The sequence below is a fragment of the Phocoena phocoena genome, chromosome 12, assembly GCF_963924675.1.
Source record: "Phocoena phocoena chromosome 12, mPhoPho1.1, whole genome shotgun sequence".
NCBI classification, from domain to species: domain Eukaryota; kingdom Metazoa; phylum Chordata; class Mammalia; order Artiodactyla; family Phocoenidae; genus Phocoena; species Phocoena phocoena.
In genome coordinates, this window is record NC_089230.1 from 76582627 (window position 1) to 76608913 (window position 26287).

Below are 26287 nucleotides of genomic sequence, written 5' to 3' on the forward strand. Positions count from 1 at the left end.
TTGCTAACTGAACCTTGATTTTGGGGTGGCAGCCATGCATCAATCTCCAGGAGGTGAATCATGATTGATCTAAGGCAATCAGGGCAACCGTGTTTCTATTCTCCAGTGGTTCATCTAGCAATGCCCATGTGACCCAGTTCTGGCTGATAAACCATAAAGAAGGTCTGATGGGAGCTTCTGGGAAAGATTTTCTTTTCCCTCCATAGAGATTCATATGAAGAAAAATCTCTGTTGCTTCCTTTCCACCTTTTATATTTTAGACACAATTAGACAAGGACTTGATTTCTGGAGGTGGAGTGTCTATCCTAAGACCATGAGGTTACATATGTGAGCATGAAAGCTAACATCTCACGACAGTGGAATGGAAAGATGAAAAGCGCCTGGGCCTTGGGTGACTGTTGAACCACCAAACTAATTGTGGGGCTGCCCTTCTCTGGATTTCTTTTCACGTTAAGAATAAATGTTCTTATCCTTTAAGGCTGTAAGTTTTTCTCTTACTTGTAGGTGAATGTATCTTGATACAATCCGTAATGCAGTGCGACTCAAAATAATATAACATTGATAAGTGTAGGGGATACCAAGATGCTCTGCTCATATCTACTCTTTACATCCTAAGCACCCATTCTCCAGCTGCTGGGAACATGGGCTGCTGATGGCTCACAGCTGTGATGAGAAATTGCCTCACCCAAGGCTACAGCCCCAACCAGGGGGAGCTGAGGCAGAGATAAAATGACCTAGCCCTCTTCTCTCAATTTGGGACAACTCTGGAGGGTCATCTGCAGGAGACGGCTGTGACACGGCATTCTGGTGACCTGGCACATTCCATATACAGACCCTCTTTGACTTACAACGTGGGTACATCCTGATAGCCCACTGCAAGTTGAAAATATTGTAAGTTGAAAATGCATTGAGTATATGCAACCTACCTAACATGGTAGCTTAGCCTTGCCTACCTTAAATGTGCTTAGAACACTTACATTAGCCTAGAGTTGGGCAAAATCATCTAACACAAAGCCTATTTTATAAAGAAGTGTTGACTCTCTCATGTAATGTATTGAATACTGTACTGAACGTGAAAAACAGAAAGAATGGTTGTCAGCCTATCGACTGTTTACCCTCCTGATCGCGTGGCTGACGGAGAGCCACATCACGCTGCCCCCGCCCAGCATCACGAGAAATCCTCTTACTAGCCCGGGAAAAGATCAAAATGCAAAGTTTGAAGTATGGTTTCTAATGAATGCATATCACTTTCACACCATCAGAAAGTCAAAAAAATGTAAGTTGAACCATCATAAGTTGGGGACAGTCCGTAGTTACCGTTTAAACTGCTACTTATCTGAGTCTTGGAGAAATGCATTGCGGGTCCCCTCAGAACTCCAGAGCCTGGGAGGAACTCTAAGGGGCTGCTATAAGGCCATCTCCTACTTGATTCCCCATCTCCCCAGGAGACTGTCATGAGGTAGTTGCTTATTGCCTTGTAGTTTATCATGAGGTATGGGGTTTTCTGTCCCCTGCCCCTTAACAGAAGACATGCAGACACACGGCTGTGCTGCAGGCTAGCACTGGCCCCTCAGCAACTGTGTGTCCCATGGTTCTTGTGTCAGTCACCTGTCTCTTTTCCTTTCAGTATCATCCTTTTTGGTGCGTGGGATGCAGACCATGCGGAATGGCACCTTTGACTTTCTCTTCCTTTTGCTGTCTAGATAAGTAGTAAATTGTCTAAATCTAAAAGTAGCTCATTGCATGTTTACTGGCAGAATCTCAGGCTTTGGCCTTTGGCCTTGTGTTGTACGTGTGTACTTGACACCCATCCCAACTCCTAAGGTTTCTGCAGGAGTCACCGAGCCTCCATTGCAATCACATGGCAGGTCAGCTTTTCTCTATGCCTGGGGTCACCGTCCTCACTTCCCTACATGTGTACCTCCCAAGACATTTCCCAAAAGCCCTGCGTGCAATTCTGTCTTGGCATCTGTTTCCAAACCTAAGATAACGGGTCCTAGCAGTGGTCCTAGAAAGCGGACTCTAAAATGGGATTCTGAAGATGGATTATTCGCCCACCAGCTGGCAAACAGGACCTCATCACTGGTGGTAGGATCCCTGAGATGCTTTAGGGGTGCAGTTATTAAAACTTTCATTGATGGTAAACCGGGATGGGTACCGGTAGGAAGGTATGTACTGGACGGAGGAATACATTTGCTGCTTGAGACGTCTGAAGGAAATGGTAACTAATAGACTGTGGCATTGGTGGCTGTTTCCAAGTGCCACTGATTTGTCAGAGTTCCTGAAAGGCTCAGCAAGATTAAGCACCAGTTCAAGGCAAACTATGAACGCCGCAGGCCTCACATTTAATAAACCCTAATTTCCTACAGCCATAGGGCAGTCATAGAGGAGGACCAAACCCAGGACTTAATTGAAAGATTCAAAAAGTTTCAGAGAAAGTTGAATTCTTAGCTCCAGCAAATGCCCTATGCCAAGGCCAGGACCCTAGTAGGCAAGGACTGAGACCCTGAGATCTCCCCAGATCTGGGTAAAGGAACTTGAGAACCTTGAAATCCCAGACTCCCCTGAACCCACTGGGCCTAAAGAAGTGACCCACTTCCCCTTTTTGGAAGATAATTACCCCCACCCCCTACCCCACCTTGAGAAATATACCTTCCAAAGACTTGAGAGCCTGTCGTATCAGGAAAGTTTTGGGGGTACAGTGGTCTGGGTCATGCCAGAATATCTCCTCCAAAGTAAAGACTAATTCTTATTTGTCCTTCCCACTAGGAAAGAAGCAAAATTCTTGGTAGGTCTCAAAAGGTTTTGGAAGCAACATATTTAGTATTTGGGAATAAATACTGCCTTGACTCATTTACCAGGCTGGGTGGAAGGCTGCTGGCTCTGAGCGGGGACTGGAGCAAGCATCACCCCAACACAGCCCTGTTGCTTGGGGTGTGAGATCTGGCAGGCCCTCGAGTACTAGAAATGTCTGCAGTGGGAAATGATACTGATACCACATAGAATTTACAGTAAGCCTCAACAGGAGACTCAGTATCTGCCAAGTCATAGGATGGGCAGGTCGAGCAGCAATTTGCTGTTGGATGACAGTGGAACATCTGAGATTGGGCACTGGTGGGACCACAGGATCCAAACGCAACAGGGTCCAGCCCCCCACCATTTGTCACAGTGGGCTTGACACTTCTGCTGCAGCCTACACCTATGCCTATAGGAGGAATTTTGAAAAATACTTGAGTGTGAATAGCCAAAGCAACCATGAGAAAGAACAAAGCTGGAACCATTACACTCCCTGATTTCAAAATGTATTACAAAGCTATAGGAATCAAAACAGTGTGGCACTGGCATGAAAACACATAGATGAATGGAACAGAATAGAGAGTCCAGAAATAAACCTATGCATGTATGGTCAATTAATTTATGACAAAGTAGCCAAGAATATACAATGGGGAAAAGACAGCCTCTTCAACAAATGGTATTGGGAAAACTGGACAGCCACATGTAATAGAATGAAACTGGACCACTACCTTACACAAAAAACTCAAAATGGATTAAAGATTTGAATGTAAGATTTAAAACCATAAAACTCCTAGATAAGTGATAGGTGATAAGTTCCTTGACATTGGTCTTGGTGATAAGTTTTTGGATTTGGCAACAAAAGCAAAGACAACAAAAGCAAAAATAAATAAGTGGGACTACATCAACTAAAAAGCTTCTGCACAGTGAAGGAAACCATTAACAACATGAAAAGGCAATCTACAGAATGGGAGAAAATATTTGCAAATTATATATCTGAGAAGAGGATAATATCCAAGATATATAAAGAACTCATACAGCTCAACAGCAAAAACCCAAACAATTCAATTAAAAAATGGGCAGAGTATCTGAGTAGACATTTTTCCAAAGAAAAGATTTTTCCAAAGATGGCCAACGGTTACACGAAAAGATGGCTGACCTCATCAATCAGGGAAATGTAAATAAAAACCACAATGAGATATCACCTCGCACCTGTTAAAATGGTTATTATCAAAAAGACAAGAAATAACAAAGGTTGGCGAGGATGTAGAGAAAAGGGAACCCTAATACACTGTTGGTGGGGATGTAAATTGGTGCAGCCACTATGGCAAACAGTATGGAGGTTCCTCAAAAAATTAAAAGTAGAACCATTATATGATTCAGCAATTCTTCTGGGAGTTTATCTGAAGAAAACAAAAAACTAATTCAAAAAGATATATATGCACCCCCATGTTCACTGCACCATTATTTACAATACCCAAGACGTGGAAACAACCTAAATGTGCATCAGTGGCTGAATGGATAAAGAAAATGTGCATAACGGAATATTATTCAGCCATAAAAAAAGAACAAAATCTTGCCATTTGTGACAATATGGATGGATCTAAAGGGCCTTCTGCTAAATGAAATAAGTCAGAGAAAGACAAATACTATAATCTCACTTATATGTGGAATCTAAAAAAACGAAACTGAGCTTATTGAGAGAACAGATTGGTGGTTGCCAGAGTCAGGGGACGAGAGGTGGGGGGGATAGGTGAAGGGGGTCCAGAGGTACAAGCTTCCAGTTATAACTTAAGTCATGAGGGTGTAGTGTGCAACATGGTGACTATGGTTAATAATGCTGTATTGCATATTTGAAAGTTGCTAAGAGAGTAGATCTTCAAAGTTCTCATCAGAGAAAAATAATTTTGTATCTATGGATGATGATGGATGTTAACTAAACTTACTGTGATCATTTTACAAGACACATAAATATCGAATCATTATACTGTACACCTGAAACTAATATGTTACATGTCAATTATACCTCAAAACTTTTTTTTATAAAAGGAAGTATACAAAAAAAAAATACTTGAGTGTGTTATGGGCCAAATTGTGTCCCCCCAAAATTCATAAGCTGAAGTCCCAACCCTTAGTACCTCAGAAGTGACTATATTTGGAGACAGGCTTTCTAAATAGGTAATTAGGATTAAATGAGGTCACTGAGGAAGGCCCTAATCCAATATGACTGGTGTCCTTACAAGAGATTAGGACACAGACACACACACAGAGACAACCACGTAAAGACACAGCAAGTAGGCAGGCATCTGCAAGGCAAGGAGAGAGGCCTCACAAGAAACAAAACCTGTCAACATCTGGATCTTGACTCTCTGGTTTCCAGAACTGTGAGAAAATAAATGTCTGTTGTTGACACCAGCCAGTCTGTGGTATTTCGTTATGGCAGCCCTAGCAAACGGACAAAGAATGAAAAAGAGAATGATACGGCAGTACCTAGAACAGGACACGACAGGAGGCAGAGCATTTTCTATATAGAAATCTGAAGCATATTCCTATGCTGAAAGAAGACATGGGAGAGTAGGCCAAGACCCCCCGTCTGGGGTGTTTTTTGTATTATCTCATTGCTTCATTGTTTCTGGTTCTCGACATGGCAAGAAATTCACCATATTAATCTGACTATGTTAGTGCTATAAGCATTTGTTCATCAGGGGAAAGCAGCATTTTTAATCTTAATAAATCAGTCCAATCAATGGACTGAACTACCCTTGAATTGGTAGATAGAACCTACTGGCCTAGTTCTTTAAAGAAATATTTAAATAACCAAACCAATTTTAATAAGAATTAGTCGTGTTGACCAAACATTTCACTACTTTTATAACGTATGACTTTTATTCAGATTTCCAGTTCATCTTCTGTTGAATAAGCAAAATCATGTTTGCTGTAGTATTTAACCATTACTACTTTAACTTTATTTTTCTTGGGTTAAGTAGATTCTATCTGTGTAGCAGCGTATGGCTAATTTTCACAGATGGGCCACAGCAGAATCCACCCTCAATAAAGCTTAGTTCAGATCCACAGACCAAAAAAAAAAAATCACTTTCAAACAAAGAATTCAAACATATGTAGGATATTAGGACTTCCCAGAAGTTCAATGATTTTCACTGTGGCTTCTATAAGATCTAAGATTCATATTATATGACTTTGTTTAATTTTGGCTTTGTTTTCCATTTGTTTTGCTTTTAAATTATGCAAAGTGTGACAAATGGTTTGAATACTTTCAGCGTGAGAGTCCATACTTCCGGTACCCTATGTATATTCTGTTCCTATGAAGAATTTTATTATTTATTTTTTATTTGCTAACATACATGTAATAGCCTTATAGTACACATTAAAATAATTAGTCTAATACAAAATAAAATACCATATACTAAGAGCTGAGTGTTATGGTAACTTACAGAACTAAAGCAAAACCAAATTTACTCAGCATAAACTTAGTTATACAACATCAATGTCAATTCAATTAGGCAAACTCTCCATATCAGGCCTAAGAAATCATATAAATTAGAAAATTTTAAGCTGCCATATTTCTTAGGTTCTTTATTGAGGCTGGCAGGAAGGGCTGGGAGAGAGAATGAAAAATAAATTGAAAAATGCTAAATCTTTTTATTAACATTTATTGCTCAGATATATTTTATGTCATAAAGTATTTTAAATTTTATTAAACCAGCTGTAAAATGGAGGATAAGTGCTTTTTGCTTTACAGGGAAGTTTTTCCAATATAGGAATCCCCCATATAACTGATGGGCACTTGAATATACTCAAGATTGGTTTTTATGACCTCTGTCAGGAATTTCCAATGCTTATCTTCAATAGTTTCTTTTTCACCATATTCTGCTTTGAATGGGGCTTGAGTGGAGATCAGGAAGAAGTTCTTACAGAAAGGTCTCTCTCCACAGATACTGTCCAAGGCCATGCAGACAAAACTGTGTTTCTTTGCTATTGTTATGTTAGGGAACCATGGACTGAAACGGCCCGCCCTGGCCAGGCAGTTATCTCACAGCAAGAGGTCGGGATAAGGAACACGGAACTGACAAGTTACTGCCAGCCAGGAAGAATTCGGGTGTGGCCAAAATGAGGGAGGAGATGCCAGCCCATAATATGTCCTGCCAACCTCTCAGAATCCTTCATGCTGGAATCCATCTTGGCTGAGAGATGCCTGCGCCACCAGGAAGGACCCTGAGTCAGACCAAATACGGGCCAAGCAAGATGACTAGCCAGAGACAACCTGGAAAACTAACCTCATCACCATAACCCTGAGACTTCAAGCCACATGGCAGAGCAGTTCTCCTGGGTCCTCTTACCCCCCTGCTCTCTGCCCGGGCTCCCCTTCCCAATAAAGTCTTTTGCTTTGTCAGTACATGTGTCTCCTCGGACAATCCATTTCCAAGTGTTAGACAAGAGCCCACTCTCGGGCACTGGAAGGGATCCCCCTTCCTGCAACACTTACAATTTATCATTTTATCCCCTACCCCCTTCCCCAGTCTCTCATGCACGCACAAGGGTCATTTAGTTTGAGGTGCAGGAGTCTGTGTGTCAGCCTCCAGACCACCGACCTCTTCCCCTAATGTTCTACTCCATGCTCCTCGACAATCCAGGAAACTACTCCCTCAGTGGTTTTGCTTTGTCCTTCAATTCCAAGGCCCACTTTTTGCTCTCTTGCTTTTCATTACAGGCATTCCCTCTATGAACATTCCAGCATTTTGCATCTCAAAGCTCTCTTGGATCTGAGCTAACCTCCAACCTGAATTTGCTCAAAGCGAAAAAGGAACAGTCCCCACACTTGATTAGCCCAAGGGAACAGAGCGAGGACTGTCCTACCGGAGAAAACGCCCAAGTTCCAGTCTCAGTTGTCTGTATTTTAATTCCAAGGTCACAGGCAAGTCACCCAATTTCTGCCAAACTAACAGGATGGTTGTGAGGATTAAGAGGTCTATTTACAACTGCCATTTCTAATATTTGTTCACGCATAACCCATTTTTGACAGTTTTCTTGAGAAATCTGACTTCCCTTGGCTATGATACTTTCCCCAATGGATTCTGTATTGGAGAATACAGAATTCAAACCAATTCTGGTTTGAATTCAAACCCAATGGATTGAATACAGAATTACAATCCATTGGAGTGTAAGAACTATGACTAATTTTCTTTGAATAGTTAATATCTACTGTCTGGCAATTGCTATATACGCCAAAGATATTTTCCAAAGAAGAAAATGAACGAATTAAATACAAGTAAATAGTGTGTGTGCCAGTAATGTTCCAACGTTAAACAAACTACAAATACAAAGTGTTGGTTTTTTCATTCATTCATTCAACAAAATTTTGGAGTTTGCTCTGTGCCAGGCACCCCTGCTAGGCAAAGACAGTGGAAGACACCTCTTGTCAGAAGTAGCAATTCTTAATACTGGAGAGCTTGTATACTGTGTGTCTACCAAAGAGTTACTGTCACTGGAGAGTCAAACATGAAGGGACAGTAAAACATCTGAGTAGCAAGAAGGAATTTCACTTTGATTTTATGAAAGATCTGATGCTTAGAAATGCAAGAAACATTCTAACTTTAGGATTTAACGAATCAGTGCATTTTACCCAGATATACCATCTCTTTTCTTCCTTTTTCTTTTACTTCCTCATGGATAAATTCACATGTTTTAATGCTTTATCTTCTTTAAGGAATCCGATCAAATCAAGAGCACCAAATATGTACTGAGCCCTTAATGTGTGGATAGCATCACCTTTTTCAAATGAGAGAAGTATTTAGTCTTTGGACCTTCTTCAGTGATAGCCAGTGAGCAAATAGGGCTCTTTCTCTAGAAAATGTTGACTACACACTGAAATGGCACAGTTATACAATTTAATTTAATGTATTAAAATTCTATTGTATACTGGGCCAGGTTGCCAGGTTCTGATGTATATACCAAATTGATTTAAATATCACTGCCGCCCTCAAGGAGCTTAAATTCAGTGTAAGACTTGTGTACAAATATCCAGTCATAATTGGGGGGGAAACATATCATAAGGAAGGAGTTAATTTATACATTGTCAAATATTCAGAGAGAAATTGCTGTCACTGTAAATGGATCATAATGACAGCCTCATAAGGTGTTTACATTGCCTCTACAGCCTGATTTCAAGGCTGTTAATTATTTCAATTAACAAAATATCTCCAGTGGAAAAAATCGGTCATTTCCTAGTTATTACCTAAGCCTTTACCACTTAGATTCTGTGCATAATTTCAGAGGCTTTTGTGTAGTAGCAATGATTCATCTTCTATTTTACGTAGTCTTTTCCAGGGAATCAGTGTTAGTATCTCTACATACATGCCACATGGGCTCAGATTTTCAGTGCAATATTAGTGTTCCATGTGCATAGAAATGTTTTCATTTACCTGTCCTGGCTGTTCTTATTCTAATACTTTAAATGCAGTTTGCAGCTAACCCGTTTGTTCTCATCATGGGAGATGGGCTTGTAGCTCACACAGAGTGGAGGCATAATAGCTAACCAGTTTTTATTTTAGCCTAGTGGATCGCAGATCTGCCCCCCTGGGACTTATGCCATCATTTTCAACCCCAAGCTAAGAAAAGTGTGTATTGTCAGACTTGCTTTACCATTCTTTCAAATGAAAGTTTAATCACCTTGACATTTACAGTAAGGAGTGTCTGAGTGACAGCATTTATGGAGCACACAGCAATCTCTATCCAGAAGTAACTGAAAATGTGGAGTGAAGAAGGATGGTTGAGTGTCAAATCCAGACGCCAAGTCTAAAAACAGCCTTTCAAGGGCTGAGATATAACCGATGCTGCTCTCATGTTTTAGAGGCCAGGCTTCTTCCTTCATGGTGTTTGTAAGTTTCATGGGGGAGAGAAAAGGATTCTTTAGTCAAATAAGTTTGGGAAACACCGGGGCCCAACAATGCTCAGAACTTCTCAAAACTTTTAGTACATTCGTGTGCTATTCAAAGTTCCATAAGAGGTAAGTATCATGCAGCTTTCTAGACGTTTTATGGTTATAGAAGCTTATTTTTTCATGGGAGATGTTTTGGAACAAGTGTTTGGTGGAAGGTATTTTATTTTATTTTACTTTTTTTAGGTGATTTTTATTTTCACCTTTTGTTCATCTGTAGTTCCTGCTTTTTAATTGCATTTTACTATGAGCATATATTATTTGTACAATAACAGCAAAAAGAAAGGGTAATACTCAATAGGATCAAAATTAGGTAAACCAAAACATATGTGTGAAAAGAGAACCAGCTATAAGCAAATAATTCACTATTCTTAGTGGTTGCCTCTGGGAGAGATTATAGGTTGCGGGTAACCTTTCCACCTCTTTCTACTCCGGGTATTTTTCAAACTTCCTAAAATGGGTATGGGAAAACAATACATATAGCGTGTAAAAAATAAAATTGCATACCTATATAATACATAAACTTTGCAGGGAAAATTTTTTTAATTAAAAAAATTTTTTTAAATAAGCATTTTAATTTAATTAATTTTAAATACAGAAAAGTTGCAAAGATAGTATAGAGTTTTGTTTCCCCAGTTTCCCCCAATGTCAACATATTATGTCATCATGATACATTTGTCAAAACTAAGAAATCAACATCAGGAAATCACCATTAACTGTGGAAGCTATTTGAGCGTCAAAGATGTTTGCCTTGTCTGGAGTTGTTTTACCTTGCCATTTTCACAATGAAAATTCATTTGTTTATTTTTTCTCTTCTTATTTTCCTCATTAGAGCTTCTTGAAGTTTCTTTAAAACTTCATTTCAAGACACCTCCATTTCAGAAGTTCATGGCAAAATCCAGGTAAATTTCTATTTTGCGGAGTTTTCATGTACCAACTTAGCTAAACTAAATGAGTTTACGTGATTTTGGTTATACTGTGGTTATAGGATCTGGTTTATCATAAAACACTGTTTATAGTTTATGAATTTAACTGCTTGAACTGTATGATTCCACTTATATGAGGTAGAGAGAATAGTCAAACTCATATAGACAGAAAGTAGAATGGTTACACCAGTCAGACTGGCCATCATGAAAAGTCTACAAATAATAAATGCTGGAGAGTGTGTGGAGAAAAGGGAAGCCTCCTACACTGTTGGTGGGGATATAAGTTGGTGCATACTATGGAGAACAGTATGGAGGTTACTTAAAAAACTAAAAATAGAGTTACCATATCATCCAGCGACCCTACTCCTGGGCATATACCCAGAGAAAACTATAATTTGAAAAGATATATGCCTGTCTTGCCCTTAGGTCCTTCAGACTCAGACGTAGAGGATGAACTTGAGGACACGGGGAGGCGGAAGGGTAAGCTGGGATGCAGTGAGAGAGTGGCATATATACACTACCAAATGTAAAATAGATAGCTAGTGGGAAGCAGCCGCATAGCACAGGGAGATCAGCTCGGTGCTTTGTGTCCACATAGAGGGGTGGGACAGGGAGGGTGGGAGGGAGACGCAAGAGGGAGGAGATAAGGGGATATATGTGTTCGTATAGCTGATTCACTTTGTTATAAAGCAGAAACTAACACACCATTGTAAAGCAATTATACTCCAATAAAGATGTTTTAAAAAAAGGAAAAGAAAAGATATATGCACCCCAATGTTCATTGCAGCTCTATTTACAATAGCCAAGACATGGAAGCAACCTAAATGTCCATTGACAGATGAATGGATAAAGAAGATGTGGTGTGTATACTCACAATGAACTACTACTCAGCCATAAAAAGGAGTGAAATAATACCATTTGCAGCAACATGAATGGACCTAGAGATTATCACACTAAGTGAAGTCAGACAGAGAAAGACAAATATCATATGATATCACTTATGTGGAATCTAAAAAAATTACACAAATGAACTTATTTATAAAACAGAAATAGACTCACAGACATAGAAAAGAAACTTACGTTACCAAAGGGAAAAGGGGGGAGAGGGATAAATTAGGAGCTTGGGATTAAAATATACATACTACAATATATAAAATAGATTACCAACAAGAACCTACTGTATAGCACAGTATACTGTATACTCAGTATCTTGTAATAACCTATAATGGAAAATAACCTAAAAAAGAATATATATATATATATATCTGAATCACTTTGCTGTACACCAGAAACTAACACAAAACTGTAAATCAACTATATTTCAATAAATTTTTTTTTTACAAAGTAGAATGGTGGCAGCCAGGGCTTGGGGGGAAGGGGAGAAGGAGGGTTGTTTAATGGGTATAGAGTTTCGGTTTTACAAAATGAGAAAGTTCTACAGATTGGTTGCATACCAGTGTAAATAACTTAACACTACTGACTGTACATTTAAAAATGGCTAAAAAGGTAATTTTTATGTTGTGTGTATTTTACCACAATTTTTAAAATTGTATGGTTTTTAATATAGCACTTTATTGTCTCACTAAATATAAAGACAAAAACCAGAATTGATTGAAGGTTTCAAATTATTTATCTATGAAAAAGAAGACTTACTGGTAGAGAAAAAAGTTCTTGTTCACTAGAATGGAAACCTGAAATAGCTGCTACCTTGATGAAGAAGATTAACAGTACAAATATCTGGTGTTCTGGTGAAACTTTTCAAAATAGTATGGATCTTAAAATAAAAGGCACGTTACATTTTCAAATTAGGTTATTTCTTCTAATATACGTATACTACTACAAGTTCTTATTGATCACATTTTGAATCTATATTGATTGTATATTTCTAAATTAACTTCTATTATCATGAGTTGAGAAATTTATCCCTCAATTTTAACTTCTGGTGCTCCAAACTGCTAGTATCATTACTATTATAATTTCCTATTGATTTCTGGCTCGACTTACAGAAACATCTATCATCTTTTAGGAAGAGGATTGGCCTTGCAGAGTAAATATGTGTCTTTACATCTCTCTTCCCTAGCTCTGTTCTAGAGCACCATTCGACTTTTTTGTTCGCTATATGTAGTATTTATTAAAAGGATAATTCCTTCAGGAATTTGAGGGCATGTGTAAAGGAAGTACAAACTGCACACAGTAACCATGCTCAGCGGAATTTTAAAAAAGCAAGATGGGGAGAGCAACAGAGAACATCTCACATCTAGAGCGTTGGCTGCCCACTCCCCTGGGCAGGTGCTCTCGGGAAATAGATATGGGACTTGCAATGAATGAATGAGACCAGAAACATTAATATTCCGGCCACACAACCAGATGCATCCCTATGAAATGAGACTATATTCATTGTGTAAAAATAGTGCTAAGTGCCCGCTGTGAGGTGGTAATTGAAGAGGGAGTTGCAGGAACTCTAGGTGAGGAACTTGCAGGCATACCTGCCCTTTGTCTTCCTTATCACCCGAAACAGAGTTTTTAGGAGCTATTTGTGTGATTGAAGGAGGAAGCCGGGAAACTGTTACCCACTTGGCATTTCTGGAACACAGAGAAACTCCAAGGCAGGGTGACGAGAGAAGATGAGCCTTGGACCAGGGAAAGGAATTGAAATCCCTGGAGAGAACAAAAATGTCTTTCTTCATGATCAGAAAGATGTCTGTCATGAGCTTCCAGGTAATTAGACATTTCGATAGTGCTAAAAGGACAGATGATCACCTAATTCCCACTTTCTTAAGTCAACCTGGAGCACGTGGAGACTGAAGGCTGGTGCGGAGGCTGCCTAAAGACATCAATAGGGAAACAAAACGCCCTCTGAGTTCCCGCCTGTTTTCTCATCCCTGAATCTCCAGGAAATCTACCTAGAAAGAGGGTCCCGTGGGGTGAGAATTGTCCCTGTGAAGACCTGGGGAGGGAGCGTTGGTGTCAGCCCTATGCCCCTCGGGTTTTAAAAATGCAGATGATACCACGCAGAGGCTTCATCAGGATAATGCCAAGAGGAGTCCATGAAGAAAGCAGGAAAAGGAGCCCCATTTTGCAGGCTGGGAAAGGACAAGAGTAACAATTATGAGAGCCGTTAGAGATTTCTTAAAGCTTTCAACACTCCCATGGCCATCGTTTTTGTTCCCTTCTCTGTTTCACACAGTATTTAGTAGCAAAACCCTAAAATAAAAAGGGGGTGTGGTCTTTTAATTCTGCTCAAAGAGAAGCCAGAAAACTAAAGATTGTATCCTAATTACATATACAGTCTTGCAAGTGAGAGCAGCAAGAGAGAAGGAGAGATCAACGACGTCCCTGAGATCTGAGATGCATGAGAGGCCATGGCAAAGCCTGCTGGGAATGGAGCAGCGCACCCAGGAGTTTTACCCAAAACAGATCCCTTATAGACTCAGGCTGTCAAAATGACGGATTCAACTGCCATGATGAGACTATAACTGAATCATTTCTACCAGATGTCCAGATGTGATAGCACAACTTGGTAAGCTGAACTGTGAGATGAAAAAGAAGGGCACCTTTCAGAGATCCAATGTAAAACAGAAACGATGGGAAATCTCTAGACTAGTTATTCAATCACTTGTGGTTGTTTTTTTGTTTTGTTTTGTTTCTCTAACAGTGAATCATCCGAATTGAGAGTTATCCCTAGAGAAGTATAAAAAGATAGCCTGTTTAATTCTAGGAAACACCATGAAATGTGTCACCTTGACTCAAAATTTCACAGAACCCAGGCTGCATTCTTTTCTCCCATGTACCCTTGTTTCCATATCGGTAGTGACATGAGGCTAAGTGTCACCATTATTTTCTTCTATTTATACAGTCAAACTTTTTTCTGCTTCATGGCTTCCTGCTGAGGCATCGTTTTATGTTAGTTCCCACACCGTGTTATTTGAAGGGTCTGCCTTTATGGACAGTTCTGGAACACAACATGCTTTTTCCCTCAGCGATAGGTTCAGACCATTTTCTACCCAAACTCCCACGTCCCCAGCTGTGGCTCTCAAACCCTTCCAGCACAGAAATCACCTGGGGAATCATACTAAAATGCTGACTCGTGGTTTTACATTTTTGAACCAGCTTGCCCAGTGGTTCAACTGCAGATGGCCCTCACCTCCTACTTTAACAAACCTGCTTTATTTTTCCCTTTCTTGCCTCCCTAACAGATCCTCCCCATACTGGTTTCTTCCTCAGACTCTAGAGTAATACACGGACCTCTGATTTACCCTGAATAGTTCATCTTCTTGCACTGTTGTTTATTTTATGTGGTTATATCTCACTTCTGAGCTCTACTGAACACTCTTGGAAGAAACCTCGTGTCTCAAAGGATGGTATAGCACCACGTAATAAGCATTAAATAATATTGGCATGAAACGCCCATGAAACAGAGAGTCTTTCATGGAAAAAAGATGCAATTGTTTATAGCTTTTAAGATGACCGGAGAAAGAGGCCTGGTGAGAAAGCAAAGGCATTAAATGAAGGAAGCACTCGTACATAGGGAGGTGGGTGTGGGTGTGGCATGGAGCCTTCTCCTTTGGTGCCGCTACAAACATGGAGGCCACGCAGCACATGCAGCGTGTCTCAGGGGATGTGCCCCTCCTGGCTATGTTATTTGGGCGTGTCCTTTCTCTAGGCTCTAGCATATGCCCAATTAGAAAAGGGAATTTTATCACGTGATCTCTCAATCTCTGCTGATGCTGCAGAGTCTGGGAATTTACTCGTATCTGGGAAGGAGACCAGAAAGACGGGTGTTGCACAGAGGAAGTATTTCTGGGCTGTGAAAGTTGTCAGTACCTTTGTTCTCAGCTTCCTTTTCCTAGCTTCGAATTATTTCCTCACTTAAAAAATCTTTTTATGTATATTTATCCACTGTTTTAAACCCCTTATGAAGGAGAGGCAATGCCACTGGATGCTATACGTAGTTTTTCTGAGACTTTTGAGCACATTGGTATTCCTTTCTGCCACTTCTTGTGAGAAGTGTCCTCTTTGAAGCTTTTTGCATCTGAGAATCTTCCTGAGATATTATTTTATTATTGTCTTCTTTTTGCCAATATCATCTATAAAACCATTTTCCACTTCATCTCACAATTTATTTTGCTTTTCCATTGCTCTGTAAAATGTGCATTTCATAAAACAGCTACATTATACAAGTCCCCAGATTCCTCCTAAAATAACGTATATAGTTTTGTAACTGAGGTTTTTGTAAGTTAATAACTATTATTAGTCTAGTTGATACATAGGTATCACGTAAGTGTCTTTTACAATAGAAATAGGCAAGAAGATTACTTTTCAAATTTTTCTTGTAATTTCTGCTACAAGTATTTAAGAATTCTATCTCTTGTCTACCTTTTGTAACATAATACATTTTAAATGTTTAATTAATTTTCTTGATGTTAAATATTATCACTTTTTATTATTAAGGCAAAATCACAAAAGTTAAAGAAAAATTTTAAAGGAAAAATACTCATCATCATTCCCTCCACTTACCACAGAAGCTTTCATTCGTGTATGCTGTCGACATGAATATTTTAACAAGATTACATTCATAGCACAGTGCCATTTTTTCATCTTTTTTACTTGCTAATATAAATATTGTCTCATAATCATTGTAATTTTTAATGGTTGAATAATGTTTCATTGAGTTTCTGTGATGTATTTCCTTCTTTTTAGCACATTTAGGTTTGTTACACTTTTTATTCTTTTTTGATACTGCCACAATCATCTTCATGCAAATAGCATTTTATTACTTAAAGATTACATCCTTAGGAATGGGATAGCTGAGTCAAAAGATAGGAGTATGGGGGGGTTTCTGATAAAAATTATTATATTGCTTTCCAAAATGGGTTGTATAAATTTGCCTTCCCACCCTCAGTATACATGCACTAGTTAAACACAACCTTACCCTTAAGCAGTTATTCATGTTTTCAAAGATATTGGTCAAACATATATGACATTAAAAATGGTGAAAAGAGTAAATTTTAAGTGTACAATTTAGTGGTATCAAGTTCATTAAAGTTGTGCAACCATCACCACTATCCACTTCCAGAACTTTTTCATCATCGCACACAGAAACCCTGCAGCAATTAAACAACAACTTCTCATTCCTCCCTCCCCTCAGCCCCTCGTAACCTCTATTCTACCTTCTGTCTCTCTGAGACCTATTCTAGGTTCCTCATATAAGTGGAATCATACCATATTTGTTCTTTTGTGTTCGGCTAATTTCACTTGGCAAAATGTTTTCAAGGTTCTTCCATGTTGTAGCATGTGTCAGAGTTTCATTCATTTTCAAGGCTGAATAATATTCCAAGGTATTTATATACCACATTTTGTTAATCCACTCATCTGTGGATAGACATTTATGTTGCTTCCATCTTTTGGCCATTGTGACTAATGCTGCTATGAACCTTGGAGAACAAATATCTGAGTCCCTTCTTTCAATTCTTTTGAATATACACTGAGAAGGAGAATTGCTGGATCACGTGGCCAGTTTTTGCTTAACTTTTGAGGAGTGCTATTCTTTTTTTTTTCTTTTTTGCGTTACGCGGGCCTCTCCCTGCTGTGGCCTCTCCCGTTGCAGAGCACAGACTCCGGATGCGCAGGCTCAGCGGCCATGGCTCACGGGCCCAGCCGCTCCACGGCACATGGGATCTTCCCGGACCGGGGCACGAACCCGCGTCCCCTGCATCGGTAGGCGGACTCAACCACTGCGCCACCAGGGAAGCCCGAGGAGTGCTATTCTTTTAATGCTTAAAAAAAGTTCTTTGTTTGCTTTACTTGGTTTAAATTTCATTTTTTATGAGATCTGAACATTTTATTCACCTATATTGCTTTATACTGCATCTTCTGTGAATTATCAGTTCATGTCCTCTGACCATCTACTGATTGAATTTTTTCTCAATGTTTTTCTGAAAATCTCCCTACCTTTTGCCTGCTGAGAATCCTTTCCCTTTTATACCTGGATTTTCCTTTGGGAACTACCCCTCTTCCGCTGCACGCTATACTGGGGGGACGGGGGGCAATCGAACATGTCCCCACGCCCTGGCCAATTAGATGCTCCCTGCAATTTGAATTTTGAGAAGAATGAAACAAGAAAAGAAAATGATGAAAGCTACATTATGATACACACAGCTTTCTGAAAGGATGGACCAACACTGGAGTTTCTGTTACCCAGATTTAGTTATATACCTCCCCTGGTCTCATTCATAATGAGACCTGATTTTTTTTTTTCCAGTGTTCAGTTTTGCAAGCTGCATCACATAATTGAATTCCAACAAATGTATTCTTTAAAATAAACTGTTAGCTAGAGTTGGTTTCTATTATTTATAATCAGACTTGATAGATTATTTACCTATATTATTTAATCCTTAGTCAGATTTTATGAAATATTTTTTCCCAGTTGACTCCTCTTAAATGCTAGTGTTATTTTTTCTCCTGTTTAGAAATTTTCAATTTTGTAGAATTTCATAGGATTAAATCTCTAACTCTTTCGATGTGACTTTCTAAAAATTCCTGCACAGCTAAAAAACTAGCTTCCCTCCAGTCAATAATTTATCTCTTCACTTTCTATTTTGATTGCATCTAAATGGTTCTAACTTATACCCAACTTTCCATCATTCCTGAATATGTTATTTTTTCACATTTCCTAGTAGTAAGTGACTTTAGATTTATTAATATATTTTTAGATAGTTCCAACTTTGCAGGCTCTGAAAGTGTTTCATTTAAGGGTGTAGTAGATACTTTCCACTTGTGGAGGAATCCATTCCAAAGCTCCTAAGGCTGATGGTGTTCTATAAATATTATATTATAGGAAGGAAGGAAGCATGTGCATAGCTATTCTTTGTTTCTCTTCCTAGTCTCATTTCTTCTTTCTTTCTTTCTAGTGAAGCAAGGATGAGAATCATACAGGAGGCAGGAGACAGGCTCTGGATTGTAATCTAGGAGGGAAGAAAATGCCTGTTCTGGAAGGGCGCCCAAATCAGGAGCAAGGGCTGTATGGGAGACTGCAGCATGTAAGAGCATTAACTTTCAGTAAATTGCTTAAAAGCATTGGAGGCTCAGTCCTGACCTCCTGCTAAGGGAGCCTAAAGCAGAGATGTAAAAATAGTAATAACAGTAACATAAAACTTTCTTATCACTTGAAATTTTACTCAGAAGCTGAATATCTACAGCAGGTAACAGCAGAGTTGCTCCGCTGAAACCCAGCCCATCTGATCTCTTCTTATCCCGCAAGGATCCCTACAACACCCTTGGGGCTCCAGGATTCTGCAGGACACGATTTGACAACGACCAGTTTAAAGGAAAAGAGGCATCATACATCATCACAATTTGTGCCCAGGAGAAAATGGCTGTCAGTAGCTTAAATAACACCTCTCTCTGAAAGGGTTTTCTTTGGAATAGGGATCAAAGGAACTGAGCCTCAATAGAGGAATTTCATAAATCAGAGTGAGGGGAAGAACTGGCTGGGGAGGAAGGTGGTGGCAGCGTAGAACCAACTCAATTGCTCTAAAATCATGTTTTGTGTCCTGTCACCCACTTCCTGGATGAAGTGCTGACCACAGACAATCTGCCGTGAGTCACTGTCATCACAAGACACTTGACAGTTTTTTTAGGAGCCCTCGGTGCACTATTCACACAAATTAATCCTAATCCTCCCAAATAGGCCACCTCATGTATATACCTGATAATGAATATACATTCGAGATGATTCCCAAGAAAGACTGGGAGACGAGAGTAACATTTGAACACAGTTACGGCAAAAGAGAAAGAAGAATTTGAGATTTTCTCCAAGTCAATCAAACCAGGCTAAACATATTTAAAGGCAAAAATGGCAAGTGGTGATTATTTAGTGTCTGAGAGCCTGACAGAGGGTTTTGTTTATACTCTCAGCCAAAGGACTGAATGTTCCAGAATGTCACCAGAGAACAAAATGTCAGCTGGTGGAATTAATGGCGGATAAATTTAGAGCCGAGTTGAAGAAATGATTACTTTGCAGCACATTGAGTCAAACCGTGAAGCCCACTGCCACGGGAGGTTATGGAGTTGGGCACTTTGTTGGATTTAAAGCAGAATGAATAACTTAATGCCAGTTCCAGCTCTTCATGCTAAGATAGAAGAGGTGATCGAAGTACATATCTGAGAGCACAGGCCAGTTGCTTTGGAGTCAGAAGCAAGGGCCTTTTCCTTGTAAACTCTGACATTTAAATTAGCTGGACGGAACACGGGAAGCATTTTTACCCCTCTGCCAGAGGTAGGGGTAGCCCCCCGCCAAGGCAGAGTTCTACGTGCTGCCCAGAGGGGCTGCTGTGGAATTAAGTATGGAAGATGGTCAGAGAGGTGACTGTGCTGAGTTTTCACAGCCTGGGAGCTACCCACAACCAACAAGCCAACACATACAAGTCCAGACTCTTCTCTTCCACCGCTAGTTCCCTACTCTACCAGCCTCAATGTTTTCATGCTGGAGTTCCATCCTGCTGGCTAAAATAAATGTTGAGCCTCCCCCTTCAAGCTTATTCTCTATTTCTCAGCATCTTCCTACAGTTCCCGTGCCTTCTCCCAACCTGCCGATCTGGGCATGAAGAAATATGAAAGATCCCTGAACACTTTCCTTCCACACGGGTGTTCAAAACTCAAGTCAAAAAAAAGAAAAAAAAAATCCAGCTAAGTAATGTGTGTACAGCGCTCCAAGTACAAAGAATATTTAAGCTCCAGAAATAGAATCGACATTCTTTATTTTTTCTAAATTAGAAATGTATTGCAAAATCTAAACAGATAAGAGGATATTTTGGATTATAGGTTAAATTCAAACTAAAGAGATTAATTAAAAATTTTCTGATCCCAATTCTTCCGATTTGGAATTAGAAAATTAACATCTTTTTTTTTTTTTTTTTTTTCCTGCACAAGATGTAGTAGGTCTTGTATTTTTCTTTGAAATGGACAGTCTAGAATTTGGCCTTAAATCCCTTAACTGGAAACAATATTTAGTTTTATTCCATTTCATAATGGAGAACAGATGTACCCAAATGTAGTTACTTCCAGACATAGCTGGTTTTATATTTAGAGTAACTACTCTCAAGACATTTGAAGAAATCTATTTTTCTAACACCATCATTTTTAACTTTCAGTATCCCATTATACTGCTATATAATTTTACTTGATAATTCTTTATTCATTCTATCAATGTTAATTGTCAAACACAAGGTGAACAACTTTAGTTATTCTCAAAATGTTTGAAGTAGAAAACCATGTTTGGAACTGAATTTTCAACTCTTGTAATTAGGGAATTTCTGTAATTTCTAATTCTAAAAAGGGATTTTAGTTTCAAGTGTGCTAGATTATTTCTCACCAAAGAAACAATTCTCCTAAAAATAAGGTCATCAAAATACAGTCTTAAAATTATTTATAAGCTCCTTTACATTTGTATTAATAGATAACTACTTTCCAGGGTTGCCTTACTTTTTTTTTTTTTTTGCGGTACGCGGGCCTCTCACTGTTGTGGCCTCTCCCATTGCGGAGCACAGGCTCCGGACGCGCAGGCTCAGCGGCCATGGCTCACGGGCCCAGCCGCTCCGCGGCATGTGGGATCCTCCTGGACCGGGGCACGAACCCGTGTCCATTGCATCGGCAGGCGGACTCTCATCCACTGCACCACCAGGGAAGCCCGCCTTACTTATTTTATTTGGTTTCAAGATAGAACTCCCTTGAAACTTCTATTGTTTTTCTCAGTTCATTAAAATGCCCATCACACATTGTCTTTCTATGGTTTGTTCATAATGATGTCTTAAATTGCATCGTTTTGACAAAGACATACTTTGCATATTAGACATGTAAGTGTAGTCTCTAATTCAACAAAGAACTCTGCTCTCTCCTACTTTCTTGAATTATATCACCCTCTCAGTCTCTCATTTTTCCCTTTTGCTAGAGACATGGAAACACAAAACATTTCTTACCTCCAGAAAAGCAACAGTACAACCGTGATGAAAATGAGAACTGACACTTACCTTCAGTGTCAGACTCATAAAACAAGACGTGACTCCAATAAACTGGAGCGAGCATGCCAGCCTAAAGAGAATGGCCATGACAAAGCTCCGGCCAATCGCTGCGTTACAGCACTGAGACCTGGTGTTGCGAGAACATCTGGATATTTTCAGATAGGCCAGATGCCTAGATTTTCTCCCAAGTTTTAAACGTAGCTGACTAATTAAACTTTAAAAAGTACAACGTACACTACTACACACCCATTAGAATGGCTACAATTCAAAAGATAAACAATAACAAGTATTGGTGAGGGTGTGGAGAAACTGGAACCCTCTCAGCACTGCTGGTCACAGTATAAAATAGTATAGCTACTTTGGAAAACAATTTAGCAGTTTCTTAAAAAGTTCAACATAAACTTAACATACACTCCAGTAACTCTACCCCTAAGAATTTATCCAAGAGAAAACATGTGTCCTCACAAAGTCATTTTTGCAAAAGTTTATATGAGCATTATTCATAGCAGCCCAAAACTGGAAACAACTCAAATGTCCATCAACTGGTAAATTAATAAGCAAAATGAAGTCTATTCATATAATGGAAAATTACTCATCCATAACAAGGAATGACCTATTAATATACACTATAGCGTGAAGGAAATGCGAGTTATCATGCTACATGAAAGTAGCCAGATGCAAAATACCCCATATTTTGAGTCTCCATTTATATGACATGTCCACAGTAGAAAAATCCATACATACAGAAACTAGAGCAGTAATTGCCTAAGACATCAGGGAGTAGGGGAGCTGGAGGAAAATGGGGAGTGATTGATAATGGGCAGGGGATTTCTTTGGGGATAGTGAAAGCATTCCTAAAATTGTGGTGATCACTGAACTCTGAATATACTGAAAACCATTGAATTATATGCTCTAAAAGGGTGAACAGTATGGTAAGTGAGTCATATCTCAATAAAGTCTTTTTTTTTTTTTTTTAATGAGAAAATGGGAAGCCAAGTTTTAAGACAGGAAACAAGAGGAAGCAGAAAAGAGTGGGAAAGAACAGGAGTGAAACAGGAAGCTGGGCATTAGGTGGCCTGGTGAGCAGAGGTATGGGACCGGGGGCAGTGAATGGCTAAGGGGTTTATCCCTAAGTCTACCCAGCGTTGAATGCTTGATGGATGTGGGGAGAGTGCTTGGTAGCAGTAGGGAACAGACGGTGCAGCATCAATACCGGCAGCCACCATGACTAACTAGCACCTCTCCTGGTTTTCTGAATACGTGATTGCATAGAGAGACGGGGGAAACCCCAATGCTTATGGAAATTGAATGTCCCATCACTGATATGGGTGGGATCTCAGTGTACATTAACTCTGATTTAGAGGAATACTGCAATAAAGCTGGCTGAAGAGGGCACTATGATTGTCTCACTGATATTCATTATCTGCCCCCCTTTTGGGTAGTGGCCATGAGGTTGGTGGAAACTGATCCCCAAGACTGACTAGTCTTGGTCCATCAGAGTAAACCCATCTCCTTTGCCAGAGTACAGACCTATCCCATAAATGTTCTGCTTTTTCTATAATAGTTCTTGAAAAGTCATACCATTTTTTTCAGACAAGAATTTCTTTTTCCTACATGAGACTTTTCCTTTTTACTCTGAAACACACTAAACAATAGAAATAACAGTAGTAGTAATAAATAATAAAGGTAATGAATACGGTAAGAAATGGTTTCAAGATTATGGTTTCAGGGAGAGACAAGCTCACCAATTTACTCAATGCCAACATTTTCTAGTCAGACAATATAATATGGGTCTAAGTTTGAATTGCATGCAGTGTTTAGATAAACCCAAAACAACCAACTTTGCTTATGTATGCCAAATGAGAGGGATAACGGGTTAACATCTTCAACAACACTTAGTCTGTGGTGAACATGTACTATTTCCATGTTTCAAAGCATTCTACCGCTTAGCTTTTACTTTAGCCTAAAAATGTTTTCCTGTGATGTAACTTTTACTTTTAAGTGCAGTGGAGTACAAGATCAATGGTCCCAAAAGGTTGAACAATTGATGAAGAAAGTGGTACAGAAAGAAGAAGAAGTAAACCCTTATTGTATCTTATTTTATGTATAAACTTATTTACTTTCAAATTATTGGATTTTAAAAAATTATGTAAATGTTTTACATAATTCAATTGCTATATAAAATAATCAGATATCTTGATTTGGGATGAAATGCATCACAATTTTTTTTTAACTAATGGAAACATTTTCCACTGAAGGACTCTTCACTTAGCAATGAGGGGGTTTCAGGAATGAATTAGTCATGAAACCAGGGACAGGTGTAGGTGTTTCAGGTGACTAAGTCAATGAGGACCTGACATTTCTCTGGCTATAGGATTGGTTCAGTGTTTGCCCATTGGGAAAATTTCAGGAAACTCATTGGATGGTTAGGAAAGGGACTGGCTCTCTTCACCTGAGTGTGGATAATGAAGTATGTAGCTCTGTGAGTAGCTGACAGCCATTCTGTGACCACATCAGGGAGGGTAGATAGCTTCAGATCAACATAAAAGGCAGAGTGAAGAGACAGAAATAATCTAGGGCTTTGGTGATACAATTTATCTGCTGAATCAAACTGAACAGAAAAAAATCACCATATTTCTGGAGTTTCTAATTATGACTTTTTAAGGCAAACTGCTTTTCTATAAGTTACAACAGAAAGTGGCAGAAATTGGGTCTACAAAGTATACATGCAGAGAAATCCCTTCAGGAACAAGAAAAATAATACGAAGTAAAATATTTTTTAAAACCTTTCTCAGAGCATAGCTGAGCTGAGCTGGAAAGTGAAGAAATGGAAATGGAGCAGACAAACAATGAGAAAGTGTGATTCCATGAGGAGTTGGTGAGCACCCCAGAGTCGGCCATCACCCCTTAGGGTAAATGCCAATTATAAGAGCTTCATCTGTGTTTTAACTGGCTATGTGTTTGGGGAGCAGAAGCCAAAACCAAGGGCCAGAGCAGAGTAAATGGTCAGATCAGAAACCAGGACCACTTGAAGAGTGATACCCACAACGGGTGAATGAGAAAACACACGTGATCCGCAGAAGGAGAGATGCTCATCCCAACTGGCTCTCAGGACGGAGCAGAAATAAAGGAAAAGTCTCCCTTGTTAGTTCTTAACCACAAGCCATGTTCACGTGGGTTTGCCACTGAAATTTATAGTGCCTGAAGAAAAAAAAACCCAAATGGAAAACTGAGTTTAAAGGGATCCTAGGTTGGTAATGCTTCGAGTACTACTGTTATAGAGAAATGCACTTTCAACGCAGGCCTCAGAGAATTCCCACAGATAGAAATCCAAGGATCATGAAATTGCAATAAAAAATGATTAACACAGGAGGAAACAAGTAACCATGAACAAAAGTCAGCAAAAATAACAAATGCAGAAACAGCTGTACTTTAATCAAAATACTACATGTCAAGACCTCTGGAATGTAGCCAAAAGTCTTTAAAGGGAAATTTAAAGCTAAAATGCTCTGTTAGAAAAAAAGCAAAACTCAAAGTCAATTGCCTAAGCATTTATTTTAAGATATTAGAAAAAGAAAAGAAAAACAAATCCTGAAACTATGGAAGGAATAAAATAAAAAAGACAAGAGCAGAAAAGTATGAAGTTAAAAAAAAAAAAAAAGATAGGGGCTTCCCTGGTGGTGCAGTGGTTGAGAGTCCACCTGCGATGCAGGGGACTCGGGTTTGTGCCTCGGTCCGGGAGGATCCCACATGCCGCGGAGCGGCTGGGCCCGTGAGCCATGGCCGCTGAGCCTGCGCGTCCGGGGCAAAAACAAAACAAAACAAAACAAAACAAAAAAAAAAAAAAAAAAAGGAGAGGATTAATAAAACCAAAAGCACCTTTTTGAAAAGACTAATAAAATTACAAACCTCAGGCAACACTGGTTAAGGAAACAAGAAAGCACAAAATATTAGAAATGGAAAAAAGGACATAACTAAAAAGGCAGCAGAGATCAAGATGATAAAGAAATATAAATAACTCTAATATTAAGACATTGGAAAGATTAGGTGAAATGAACAAAATACTTTTAAAAGTTACCAAATTTGACTCAAAATTGGTCAAGAAATAAAAATCAGGATGGTTATCAGTAATTCAAAATTCTCCCTCAAAGAAAATAGCAGGACCTAATGATTTTACAGGAAGAGTTCAATGAAATATTCAAAGAAGAAGCAACTACAAACCTAAACTTCCAATTAATAAAATAAAAGGGAATACTTTCCAATTCAGCTTATATATATAATTTCTTTTGTTATCAAAAATAAAGAGTAAAATTAGAGGAAAAAAACAGGCCAAACTTATTAATGTCAGAGCAAAAAACTTTCTAAAAAAGAAAAATTGTAAATTGAATTCAGCAATGCAAAAAAGATAATCTATCATCACTGAGTTGGATACATTCTGGGAATACAAGTTGATTTAACATTAGAAAATCTATTAAGTAATGTATCATATTAACATGTAAAAGGAGAAAAATCATATAATAATTTCAATAAATGCAGGATAAGCAGTTGTTAACATTTAATTAAAATTTTTGATACAAATTCTCAGTGGACAAGGT